We start from the raw sequence: 12,731 nt of genomic DNA, 5'->3' as shown, positions 1-12,731 counted from the left end.
ATCTTCCAGAACAGTACTCTGCAATGTGGTGAATTAAAAATGTCCACCACTTTGATGTTAGTGGAACGTGGCCTTTTTTTACAGGGATGTATTCATAAACATACTTAACATTTATTGAGAACTTGTGGGTCATGAAGACTGCTGAGTCTTTGCATGCATTATTTCATTTCATCCTTATAATGACCCTTGACCACTTAACATCACCTCTGATTGAAGATAATAAAACTGAGCTAAGCCTTACTTAGCTCTCTGAGTAACTTTAACTCCTCTTCCAAGTCCCACAGCTGGCAAGTGGACAAGGGGAGATTTGAATGCAGAATCTCAAACCCTCCAAGCTGGATTCAAACCCCTATGATATGAGAACCAGTCTGGAAAGAGATCTATATCTCAATCATATATATATATATATAAAATATATATATATATATGATTGAGTCGTAAACTCTGATTTAGTAATTAAAGTCTGACTTGCTGGGGAAAAGAAAGAACAGAGAGGACACCCAGATTCAAAATAGATAGGATCTAGCAACAAATGTTTCTGCAACACAGTCACTTCTTTTATATAGAGGAGTTCTTGGGCAAAAGAACCGGCCTATAGGTCCAGTCCCATTTCTGCAGGAGTCCATGATGGGGGAAAGGAGGCTATGGACAAAGCTGAGTAATCTACAGAGGATGTCACAAAGTTGCGCAGTCTCCTGGTCATGTGCACTGCTTCTGTTCTGCATGGGCATGGGACTGACCAGCACATTTCTTTCAAGCATGTAGGAGTCTCTGACCCTGGAAGGAAGCCAGAAATACCAGAATGCCCCAGTTAACACATTGCCTATTTCTCCAACTACCAGATTGTGATGTGTGGGCAGGGTGCAGAAGATATTTGCATGGGATTGAAAGATCCTTCAGAGAACACCTTGTCGTGTTTTGTGCTCAGTGGTCTATATGTTCAGATCTTCCTTTTACCACTTATTAGATTGACCTTAAGAAATTACTTACCTTCTACGAGTCTAAATTTTCTCATCTGTCTCATAGGTTTGATAATAATAATGACCACATCATAAGATTATTCTGAGGACTAAATCATAATGTATAAAAAGCATTTAGCACAGTGGATAGCACATAATAAAGGGCCAATAAGTGGAGTTATTGAAATATTTATGTGTTAGAGAAAAAAGCTTATGAGCTGGCACAGTGTTCCATATTTTATAAGAAGATTACTGATACTTTTTTTTTTAAATGCACAATGCCTCAAGAGGCTCAAGGAGTAGAAATTGATGAAATCTTGGGTAGAAAAGGTGAATAGCATGGGCTGGATGAGCTAGAGTTAGGGCATGTTTAAGATGCTTGTTGTGCTGTGTTGTGCTGTAAAGGCCTTCTGTGCCTTCTGAATATAAACTTGCCAAAGCCAAGTCCTAATCCCCAAAACTATGACTATGATACATGAGGAAAAGGGGCTTTGCAGGTACAATTGATTTAAGGATTTTGGATGGGGGATTAGCCTAGATTATCCAGGTGGGGCCAATATAATCACAAGCCTTCTAAGGAGAGGGAGGCGGGTGGAATGAAAGAATGAAGGTCTGCAGATGCCTTGATTTTAACCCAATAAGACTGATTTTAGACTTTTGATGACTAGAAATGTCAGATAATAAATTTAAGTTATTTTAAGCCATTAAATTTGAAGTCATTTTGTTATAGTGGCAATAGGAAACTAACACAGCAGGTAAATTTTGAGTATTTGGGCTAGTGTGGGAAAGTGGAAAGGACAGTGTGGTGTCTATCCTCTGCCAGGCCCTGTGGGATGGCACCTGGATCCTATAAAAGGAGCTATCAAAGGAAGGTGAAAGGGCTGTCATCATGAAGAAGAGTGTGAAGAATGAGGGAAGAAACAGCAGTGCTTGAGGCTCTGGGTGAAAAAGTATGACACAGAGCAGAGGAAGTAGAGGACTAGCACTTCTTCTAGGTTAAGAGCTTCCTACTAAATCTGTTGTTAGTGGCTGTTCTGGGTACAGCAGAGAAAAACCTACAGAGTCCATGATGGGGGGCTTGTTGGGGGTGAGGATGGTGCCAGGAGAACCAGCAGTGTCACTGATGGGATAGGACTTGTTTGGAGAAATAGTGAACGTTTCTCAAGACTCCTGGAAAGACGTGAGGGACACTAATGAAAGGATGAGTTCATGCAGGAGCAGGGAAAGGCAGACAGTTTGAACCATCATTTCTGTTACTTCATCTATAGGGAGAAACTTGGATAACAGAAGGGTCTTAACAGTGGGTTTAAGAATCCTGATACATATAGTCAAATTGTTTTCCAAAATTTATTTATACTGCTCCCAGGGGTGAATGTGAGGCCCTGGCTGCAGACCTTTTAAAGTGAAATGTACTAGTGTACTAGCTAGGATGGCCCCTAGGGTTCTCATCCCTCGAACACAACTAGGTATCTATCACATCACTGTAAATACCCCAGAAGTCAACCTGAAGACCGACAGAACAAACTCCACAACTAAAGGGAGAGAAGAAACCACACTGAAGAAGGTAGGATGTGTGGAGACATGGTTTGGGGGAGAAGTGGATCGTGGGTGCTACAGAGGGGAGGGAGCCCCAGTCACTGAGAAAGGTGCATGTATGTGTGAGTCAGCAAGAGGAGCACACTGGGGAATACTTCCCCAAAGCCATTGACTGGGAAAATGAGAGGGGCTGATTTTTGTGATTTCTTGCAATCAGCGGGGCTTGAAACCTGGAGTTTTAAAGGTCAGAGGGCTTGGCAGGGATAGAGCCCTGAGGGCACTGCCCTGCTCTGCACTGCCCTCTCTCCTGCACTACCTGGAGAAAAGGCAGGCAAACAGCCAAGGGGCACATGGAGTGGAAACAGCTATTTGAGGACACACAGTGGGGAGAATATTCACTCTTCTTGTAGACTGTCCCTGAGAAGCAGAGTTCATGGAGACACCTCCCTGGGACAAAGGAGCCAGTGGGCACCATTTCCCTCCCTTGCGCCTCAGCATACACACAGAGCCACCTGCAGGAAGGCAGCTCAGCCAAGACACTGGCTGCCTAACTTGCTTATACCAAGTCCCACACCTCTGTGCTCTGGCGGGACTGCCCTTCTCAGTCAAGCTTGCTTCAGTCCCAGGGCAGCGAGCCTCTCCCTCAGAAGACCAGGGCAGGCCCCTGCCTTCCTAAAGCTTGGAGTTTTAAAGGTCAGCAGGCTTGGGTGGTATAGAACCTGGAGGGCACTGTGCTGCTCCTAGAGAGAAGGCAGGCAAACAACCCGGAGGCCGACAGTGTGGAAACAGCCATCTGAAAAATGCCTGGGACACAGAGCGGGGAGATTATTTGCTCTTCTCAGAGTGCTTCCCAGAGAGGCAGTATGCGTGGAGAACCCTCTCTGGGGAAAAAGGAACTGGCTGGTGCCACTTCCCTCCTCCGCCCCTCAGCATACATACAGAGCTATCTGCAGTAAGCAGCACAGCACTGACACTATCTGTCTAACCTGCTTACACCAAGCCCTACACCTCTGCCCTCTGGTGGGACTTCCCTTCTCAGTCAGGCTGGCCTTAGTCCCAACCCAGCCATCCCTTCCCCAGAAGACCAGCAAAAATCCCTGCTCAACCACGTTTCCTGACCAGAGAGTTCTGCAGGACTTCAGTTCTAGTGGAGTCAGGTGTCAGGTCTCATTTAACAAGCAGACCAGAGCACACCTAGTTAAAACCACATTCTGGCCAAGGACCAAACATTGTCCACCGCAGACAAGGACAGCCTCAGCATATGACTGGCTTGAAGGACAGAGCAGCCAAAACACAGCAGCAGAGCTCACACAGCACATGCCAGAGACACTGCCTGAAGTGCCAGGCCCTGGGTACTATATGACCTCTTCCTCATAAAGCCATTACTCTCAGGAGTGGGAAACATAATAGGCTTTTCTAATACACAGAAGAAGACAGAAACTTAACAAAATGCTAATATGGAGGAATTCATCCCAAATGAAAGAACAAGATAAGGCCATGGCCAGAGATCTAAGCTGAACAGATGTAAGTAACATGCCTGATGGAGAATTTAAAGCAACAATCATAAGGATACTCACTGGGCTTGAGAAAAGAATGGAAGGCTTCAGGCAAGCCTTTACTGCAGAGGTGAGGAGCTAAAACACAATTGGTCAGAAATGGAAAGTACAGTAACTGAGATTTAAAACAGATTTCCTACAATGAACACAAGGATGGAAGAAATAGAGGAATGAGTACGTGGTATAGGAGATAAAAAATGGAAAATAATGATGCTGAACCAAAGAGAGAAAGAATTATGGAACACAAGAATGCACTTAGGGAATTCAGTGACTCCATCAAACATAATAACATGTATATTATAGGAGTCCCAGAAGAGGAAGAGAGAAAAAAGGGGGCAGAAAATATATTGAGGAAATAATAGCTAAAAACTTCCCTAATCTGGGGACAGAAACAGAAATCCAGATCCTGGAGGCACAGAGAACTCCCATCAAAATCAACAAAAGCAGGCCAACACCAAAATTTACAAAGTACAGAGATAAGGAGAAAATCCTAAAAACAGCAAGGGAAAAGAAATCCCTAACTTATAAGGAAAGACCCATAAGGTTAGCTGCAGATCTCGCCACAAAACCTTGGCAAGCCAGAAGAGAGTGACATGATATAGTCAAAGTGCTAAATGGGAAAAATCTGCAGCCAACAATATTCTATCCAGCAAGGCTATCATTCAGGATAGGGGGATATAAAGAGTTTCTCAGACAAACAAAAACTAAAGGAGTTTGTGACCACTAGTTCAGCCCTGCAAGAAATATTAAAGGGGACTCACTGAGTGGAAAGGAAAGACCAAAAGTGACAAGGACAACAAAGGAACACAGAAAATCTCCAGAAACAATGACAAACAAGTAATAGAATGACAATAAATACATATCTATCAATAATTACTCGGAATGTAAATGGATTAAATGTTCCAGTCAAAAGACATAGTGTGTCAGAATGGACAAAAAAAAAAAAAAAAAAAAACCAACCCAAAACCCATCTATATGTTGCCTACAAGAGACTTATTTTATTTATTTATTTTAAATATTTTATTTATTTATTTTTGAGAGAGAGTGCCAGAGGGAGAGAGCACACAAGTGGAGGGAGGGGCTGAAGGAGAAGAAGGGAAGCGGATTCCTTGCAGATTGCAGAGCCCGACACAGGCCTTGATCTCACCACCCTGAGATCACCACCTGAGTGCAAATCAAGAATCAGATACTCAACAGACTGAGTCACCTGTATGCCCCAAGAGACTCATTTTAGACCTAAAGACACGTGCAGATAGAAATTGAGGGGATGGAGAAATATTTATCATGTGAATGAACATCAAAAGAAAGCTGGAGTAGCAATACTTCTATCAGACAAACTAGACTTTAAACCAAAGACTGTAACAAGAGACAAAGAAGGGCAGAATATAATAATAAAAGGGGCAGTCCAACAAGAAGATCTAACAATTTTAATATTTATGCACCCAACATGGAAGTACCCAAATACATAAAACAACTAATTACAAACATAAAGGAACTAATCAATAATAATACAATAATAGTAGGGGACTTTAACACACCAGTTACATCAATGGTTAAATCACCTAAGCAGAAAATCAATAAGGAAACAATGGCTCTGAGGCACACACTGGACCAGAGGGACTTAACAGATATATTCAGAACATTTCATTCTAAGGCAGCAGAATAAACATTCTTTTCAAGTGCACCTGAGACATTCTCCAGAATAGATCACATATTAGGCCGCAAAACAGGCCTCAACAAATTCAAGAACATTAAAGTCACACCATGAATCTTTTCTGACCAAAATGCTATGAAACTAGAAGTCAACCACAAGAAAAAAATCTGGAAAGACCACAAATACATGCAGGTTAAATAACATGCTACTAAACAATGAATGCATCAACCAGGAAATCAAAGAAGAAATTAAAAAAAAATATGGAAACAAATGAAAATGAAAACAAAACAATCCAAGACCTTTGGGATACACTAAATGTGGTCCTAAGAGGGAAGTATATAACAATACAGGCCTACTTAATGAAGAAAGAAAAATCTCGGGGCACCTGGGTGGCTCAGTCTTTAAGCATCTGCCTTCAGCTCGGGTCATGATCCCGGGGTCCTGGGATTGAGCCCTGCATTGGGCTCCCTGCTCTGTGGGAAGCCTGCTTCTCCCTCCTCCACTCCCCCTGCTTGTGTTCCCTCTCTCACTGTCTCTCTCTCTCTGTCAAATAAATAAATAAAATCTTAAAAAAAAAAAAAGAAAGAAAGAAAAATCTCAAATAAGCAACCTAGCCTTATACCTAAAGGAGCTAGAAAAAGAACCACAAATGAAGCCACAGCCAGCAGAAGAAAGGAAATAATAAAGATTAGAGCAGAAACAAATGATACAGAAGCTTAAAAATACAATAGAACAGATCAATGAAACCAGGAGCTGGTTCTTCGAAAAAATTAATTAAATTGATAAACCACTAGCCAGGCTTATCAAAAGGAAAAGAAAAAGGACCCAAATGAATAAAATCACAAATGAATGAGGAGAAGTAACAACTGACATGCAAACAATTATGAGAGAATACTGTGAAAAACTATATGCCAACAAATTGGAAAACCTGGAAGAAATGGATAAATTCCTAGAGACATATGAGCTACAAAAACTGAAACAGGAAGAAATAGAAAATTTGAACAAACTGATAACCAGCAAAGAAATTGAATCAGTGGTAAATAATCTCCCAGCGAACAGAAGTCCAGGACCAGATGGCTTCACAAGTGAAATCTACCAAACATTTAAGGAAGAGTTACTACCTATTCTTCTCAAACTATTCAAAAAAATTCATTCTATGAGGCCGGTGTTACCTTGATATGAAAACCAGATAAAGACTCCACTAAAAAAGAGAACGGCAGGGCAATATTCCTGATGAACATGGATGCAAAAATTCTCTATAAAATACTAGCAAATCAAATCCAACAGTATATTAAAAGAATCATTCACCACGAACAAGTGGGATTTATTCTCAGGTTACGAGGGTTGTTCAATATTCACAAATCAATTAATGTGACACATCACATTAATAAAAGAAACGATAAGAACCATATGATCATTTCAATAGATGCAGAAAAAGCATTTGACAAAATACAACATCCATTCATGATAAAAACCCTCAACAAAGTGGGTTTAGTGGGAATGTACCTCAATATAATAGAGGCCATTTTCAAAAGACCCACAGCTAATATCATCCTCAATGGAGAAAAACTGAGAGCTTTTCCTCTATGGTCAGGATCAAGACAGGGATGCCCATTCTCACCACTTTTATTCAACATAGCACTGGAGGTCCTAGCCTCAGCAATCAGACAACAAAAAGAAATAAAAGGCATCCAAATTGGCAAGGAAGAAGTCAAACTTTCACTATTTGCAGATGACATGATATTCTATATAGAAAACCCAAAAGACTCCACAAAAACTACTTGAACTGATACATGAATTTAGTAAAGTTGCAGGATACAGAACCAATGTACAGAAACCTGTTGCATTTCCATACACCAATAATGAAGCAGCAGAGAGAGAAATTAAGGACTCAATGCCATTTACAATTGCACCAAAAATAATAGGATACCTAGGAATAAACCTAACCAAAGAGATGAAAGACCTGTGCTCTGAAAACTATAACACACTGATGAAAGAAATTGAAGATGACACAAAGAAATGGAAAGACATTCTATGCTCATAGATTGGAAGAACAAATATTATTAAAATGTCTATACTATACTTAAAGCAACCTACACATTTAATGCAATCCATATCAAAATAACACCCGCATTTTTTACAGAACTAGAACAAACAATCCTAAAATTTGTATGAAACCACAGAAGACCCTGAATAGCCAAAGCAATCTTGAAAAAGAAAAGCAAAGCTGGAAGCATCACAATTCCAGGCTTCAAGTTATACTACAAAGCTGTAGTAATCAAAACAGTAGGGTACTAGCACAAAGATCAGTAGGACATAATAGAAAACCTAGAAATGAACCCACAATTAAAAGACCAGTTAATCTTCAACAAAGCGGGAAAGAATATCCAATGGGAAAAAGAGTCTCTTCTAACAAATGGTGTTGGGAAAACTGGACAACAGCATGCAGAAGAATGAAAGTGAACCATTCTCTTCCACCATGCACAAAAATAAACTCAAAATAGATTAAAGACCTAAACGTAAGACCTGAAATCATAAAAGTCCTTGAAGAAAAGCACAGGCAGTAATTTCTCTGACACCAGCCATAGCAACTTTTTTCTGGATAGGTCTTCTGAGGCAAGGGAAGCAAAAGCAAAAATAAGCTATTGGGACAGCATCAAAATAAAAAAACTTCCACATAACAAAGGAAACAATTAACAGAACTAAAACACAACCTACAGAATGGGAGAAGGTATTTGCAAATGACATATCCGATAAAGGGTAAGTATCTAAAATATATAAAGAACTTATAAAACTCAACACCCCAAAAATGAATAATCCAGTTAAAAAATGGGCAGAAGGCATGAATAGACATTTTTCCAAAGAAGACATCCAGATGGCCAACAGACACATAACAAGATGCTCAACATCACTTACCATTAGGGAAATGCAAATCAAAACTACAGTGAGATATTACCTCACCCCTGCCAGAATGGTTAAAATCAACAACCCAAGAAACAATGTGTGTTGGTGAGGTTGGGAAGAAAGGGGAACCCTCTTGCTCTGTTGGTGGGAATGCAAACCGGTGCAGCCACTCTGGAAAACAGTATGGAGGTTCCTCAAAAAATTAAAAATAGAACTACCCTATGATCCAGCAATTGCATTACTAGGTATTTACCCAAAGAATACAAAAACACTAATTCAAAGGAATACATGCACCCCGATGTTTATAGCAGCATTATCTGTAGTAGCCAACTGATGGAAACAGCCCAAGTGTCCACCTGGGTGCTTGTAGGCTCTATTTTTGTTTGTTTGTTTTATGTGGTTATATTAATCTAGGAGCTCCTTTTTTCACTCTCCCTGTTACTTACAAGTGTTCTGTCACCTGCACCATGAAGTGACCCTACTTATCTGTGAAATCAAATGGTTCTATGTTACCTAGTTGTCTTGAGATGCAGACGAGATAGGCGGATGACATTGAAATTCTCCTTTTTCAAAGATCTAATTCTTTCTCCTTTTGATAAGGATGGGAGGACAGAATATACAGATTATAGAAGGACTTGCCTCTTTCACTTTTATGGTTTTGGCCATAATATATTCATATAGGCATCCATCTCTTTGCCAATAAACATTTATTGAGGGCCTATTTTGAGTAAAATAAATTTCCTGAGCATTGCAGTGGGTCATATAAATTAAACACACACACACACACACACCTTCAGCTGTAAAGAAACTTAACATCTCATGGAGGAGAACCTATATGTAAATTATTAAATATGACATATGGAGAATAAAATGTATAATGTAAACTGTCCTCAATCTTCATGCATTTTGATGCATTTACTTTTCACACATGATGTATTGGCACTTCCTTTCACTAACACTTATATTATACTAAGAAAATGTGTTTGAGTTTCTAACAACTGACAAAAAATGAAATCTTGAAACATAGCCATTTTAACTCAGTATTCATGTCTTCAAACATCAAGAGAAATGACAAGTATCCATAAAATTGATCTGAAATGCATTAGAAAGTCCAGGAAATGGGGAAAATGGAAAATTTTACAGTGTATTTTTTAAAAAAAGTGATCTCTGTACCCAACAGGGGGCTTGAACTTACAACCCCAAGATCAGGAGTTTCATGCTCTGTGGACAGAGCTAGCCTGGTGCCCTTTACAGTGTCCTCTTAATGACCTATTGTCAGTAGAGGAGCAAAACACCAGCGAAACTTGAAGTTTTTGAAAGCAGAAAGGATGAGACTGGGGAATTGGGGAGATGCTGTTCAAGGGCACAAACTTGCAACCAGAATATGAATACATTCTGGAGATATAATGCACAGCTTAGTGATTATAGTCAACAATACTGTATTATATCCTTAAATTTTTAAGAAACGAGATCTTAAATATTCTCACCACAAAAAAGAAATTATGATTATGTAACATGTTAGAGGCATTAGCTTGATCTTCATTGCTTTTGAAAGCTCTTTCACTTATTTTATGGTTTGGAGTTTTGTCTTCTAGTTTTGCCAAAAACAACTTCAGTGTTTTTGTTTCTCTTGTTCCTCATTGGTTTTGGAGGATTTCCAGAAAGGGAAGGAAGAAATGCCAATTTTATGCCATTATTTTGAAACAAGATGTTTCTATCTTAAATTTAGACGTTTCTTATCCTTGCCCCCCCTTTACATTCTTCCTCTTTGTAGTTTATCTGTGCTCACAGTTTCATCTGAATGAGTTACTATCAAATTGTCATCTTTATCCCTGGCTTCTCTTCTTTTGATTATTCTCTCCTCTGCCTATTGTCAACTTCACATGGATATTCCTAAGAAACCCCTAATTACTGTCCTTTATACTTTTATGTTCCTGATCTTGGTCAATGGCATCACATTTCTCTCGTGCCATCTAGCTGAAAATCCTGAAATTATATTTGTGCCTCTTTTTGACCATTCTATATTCAAAATGTCTCCTACCTCATTGTTTCCTTTTTGTTTCCACTCTTATCATGCTAGTCTGGACCCCACACCTGGTTACTGCAGACTATTCTTCTTGGACGTCTTATCTAATGCCAATTCAACTACTCACTGGGCCTGAGTTAAATTCCTTAAGTACATCTCATGTTTCCCTTTCCTCAAAACCTCTGTGGCTCACCGACACACATAATAATCTCTTTGACCTTCTAAAAATTGACATCCGGACCCTCTACCAACATAAAATTATTTGCTTCCTAAAAATACTCTTCATTCCTTTATTACATAACATTGTTTATCATTTGTCATTTACCTGGTAGGTCTATTTCTTCAACCTCATTTGCTGATGTCTTGGCTGGCTTTGAAGGTTCTTAATGAGGCCCTTTCAAAATATCCATTTTCAGTTAATCGCTCCTTTCTCTACACTCTAAAGATTCTTCTTGTTTTTTAATTTATTCTTTGCATGTATCGGTGCATGTCATACATGTGTTTGCCTTCCCCATTACTCCGTCAGTTCCCAAAACACAGGAACTGTGCCTTTTTCAGCTTATATTATGCACATCACATAATGTAATACTTGCATAATGATTTCATTCCTCGATTTGAATTTAAATAAGTTATGCTAATAGATATTTGTAGTATATCCTAATGAATACACATATATAATTTATTTTTATATATTATATATAATATGCTATAAATTATATTAACAATATATAATATAGTATATGTGACATACTATATTAATAATATATAATATAGCATATTATATATAATAGTATATATTATAGATATATATTTTTTCCTTTCTTCTTGGATTCTACTTTATTTGGTAAAACTCAGAAACTAACAACCAATTCATTTCCGTTCACCTTCTCTCTCTGAAGAAGGCCGTTGACCAGGGACAAAAAGCCTGTTCTTTGGGGATCATCCACCATTTCCAGGTTTTATACTCAGGCAATCCATGGCCTAGTGGTCAGGCCTCCAAAGCCAAAGCTCTCAGAAGAAATAGAAGGAAGTAAAGGGGAGCTCTCACATTGAGACAATGAAGACCTCTCACCTCGCTTTCCACCTATCCACAACCTCCCTACACCCTAACCTAAAAAAAAGGTAGTAGAAGACAAAGCCTGAGTATGAGAGACAGGTAGACAGACAGACAGACAGACACACACACACACAATTTTCTTCCAGCCAAATAGCTGCAAAATCCCTCCCTGGAAGGAAGACAATTAGCAACACCAGTCAAGGCTTGGTGGTCCAAGGTGATGGTTGGAAGCATGTGAAACTGACAAAAAATTAAGGGAAAAAAACATTTTACCATCAGCTCATTTCCAGGTCTCCAGTGAACTTGTTTTAGTTCTAAGAAATCCCCATTTCCAAAAGAAGTGGACCGTGGCCCCTGGGGTAGCTGGCTTAGGGAAAGTTTTCCCATGATAGGGAAGACAATGGTGGGAAATGGGGAAGCAGGGCAGGAGGGCAAAGTCTTTGGGAGGAGTCTAGCAAAGGGAATCCCTGCCCTTGGATATTTATAAGTAAATAATGATATATAATATACAATAAATTTATAAATATTCTTTATCATATTATATTATATATTTAAAGGTTTTTTAAAATTTTGATGTACTAATACAGTATCTTTTAGTATTCCTTTAAATTTCATTTTGCAATACTCTTTTTTTAAAAGCTCCTGGATCTACCTTTCCAATTGTTTGAAAAATTTCCATGGTGGGGTATATTTCTTCTGGTAACCAGGTTATAAGGAGATTTAACACTTTTTAGCTTGTTACGGTGATTACTGTCCTTCCTCTACAACATATTACTACTTATTAGGTCGTCTTTCCCTTTATTTCTCAAAGCTCCAATAGCAGAAGCTTATTGTAGATTTCCTGAGTTTTACTGACAATTTGGGGTTATAGAAAGTTGTTAGAGTGCTCAACACAAAAAGGTCCCAGCCACCCCTGCCATATGGAAGTTATTGCTGGACAACCTTCTTAGGATCTTGATTGCTGATTTCTTCCTCATCTATTCCTTCCAGCCCCCAATTATTTTGCAAGATGCTTCTCCATAATTCCATAACTCTCAAA

This window comes from Eumetopias jubatus, unplaced genomic scaffold, assembly GCF_037043125.1.
Source record: "Eumetopias jubatus isolate StellerSeaLion01/CBP00866 unplaced genomic scaffold, mEumJub1_p1.0 scaffold_8, whole genome shotgun sequence".
Taxonomy (NCBI): Eukaryota; Metazoa; Chordata; class Mammalia; order Carnivora; family Otariidae; genus Eumetopias; species Eumetopias jubatus.
Note: the sequence above shows the minus strand (reverse complement) of the source record.